Consider the following 1,904-nt stretch of genomic DNA (forward strand, 5'->3'; position numbering starts at 1 on the left):
ATGCACTGATGTGATGCACTAAGAAAGATGTCATCCAGGCTCACACCTGTAATCCCAGCACTTTGGGAGGCTGAGGCAGGTGGGTCATTTGAGGCTAGGAGTTTCAGACCAGCCTGGCCAACACGGTGAAACCCCATCTCTTAAAAAAACAAAACAAAACAAACTAGCCAAGCATGTAGCCAAACTACAGGCACATGCCTGTAGTTCTAGCTCTACTTTGGGAGGCTGACGTGGGAAGATCACTTGAACCCGGGAAGCAGAGGTTGCATCGAGCTGAGATGGCACCACTGCAATCTAGCCTGGGCAATGACAGATTCTGTCTCAAAAGAGAGAGAGAGAGAGAGAAAGAGAGAGAGGGGGGGGGGAAGAAAAGAAACAGGGTGGGGTGGGGAGGGGAAAAGTCATCCATATGGTATTCCTGCCAAAAATGTTTAACTGGAATCTAATCACAAGAAACCCACCATGGCTAAATTAAGGAATAGTCACAGTCCTGAATTCTTCAGAAATGCCAGTCTCACTAAAAAGAAATAAAAGCTAAACAATTGTTCTAGATTAGAGACTAAGAGACATGACAACTAAGCACAATGCCTAACCCCTGTGTTGGCGGGAACCAAAATACCCAAAAATACAGAACGTTTTTGGGACAATAGGATCTCTGAATGTGAGCTGCATATTACATACTAAGCCTCTATCAAGGTTAAATTTTCTGAGTGTGATAATTGCACTGTAGCTATATAGGAGAATGCTCTTGTTCTTAGGAAATACTGACGTATGCAGCATAAAGTGTCATAATTTCTGTCAGGAATTTTCCAATGGTTCGGAAAATACTTTACATCCACATATGTGTGTGTACATACAAAGAAATAAGGCAAACGTGGCAGAATGTTAACAACTGGTCTGAATAAGAATGTTTATGAGTGCACTTTTTTAAAAAGTACACTTTTTTAAAAAGGCATATAAAGAATTAATAAAACAAATCCAACATTATTTTACTCTTTGATTCATATAGTGTTTTCAAAGTGCAGAATTGGCAAATAACTCACTGTACACTGCCTACCCTTCCTAACAGTTTAATGTAGGTGATGTCAAGTTGTAGCAAGCGGCCCCAGACTTGACAGATACCCAGGAAAAGCTGTCAGCACATGGCCTTACTGTGCAGGGCTGGAACCACTACCTCCTGCATTTCTGAGTCCCTGCAAAACTATCTGAAAAGGAGAAAAAGGTCAGACTTTCTCTGGGCCAAATTGTGACCCCAAAGCAATAACCTCAACTCAACTTAAGGTAAGGACAGTTCTTCAGCCTTTCAGAGGAATTCCAAACTTATTTCTTCCATTAAGGTAAGAAGACAAAGAGTCTTAGCCAAACCTATTAATACGAAGATTAACAGAAAACAAAGTCCCTGAATGAAATGAAATTTCGTACTTACCTAATGTGGATCTGGGTATGCTGGCATCTTCTTTGGCAGTCAGTAAAGTACTATCATCTATGGAAGGCATCTGCACTGAACCCTAAAAAATTGGGGGACTTAGGAAGATGCAGGAACTATGATCACAATGACAGCACTGAAAATATTCTCACAATTTTATATTAAAATTATCAAACTTACACCTCAAATGTAAAAAGGAAACACATTCTGCATGAATTAATCTAAGTCCACAGTTCTTACTTGATCAGTCTGTTCTCCAAGAGGAGGGCCAATGGAGGGAACTTTAGCTCGTTGGTCAGAGATGGGTGCTTGGGACATCATGGAGTCTCTCCCTTCCAAATAACTGGCACAGGGCCTGTAATTCTGAATTTCTTTCCATTAAGGTTTGCACCATCTTTTCTGCAGCAACCTAGTAAAGGGAAATCACAAATAACATTAGAAAGATATTCTAGTAAAACTGAAAAATTTTCTAGTAAAA

Source organism: Sapajus apella, unplaced genomic scaffold (assembly GCF_009761245.1).
Source record: "Sapajus apella isolate SASKATOON/1434 unplaced genomic scaffold, GSC_monkey_1.0 scaffold5731, whole genome shotgun sequence".
Classification (NCBI taxonomy): domain Eukaryota; kingdom Metazoa; phylum Chordata; class Mammalia; order Primates; family Cebidae; genus Sapajus; species Sapajus apella.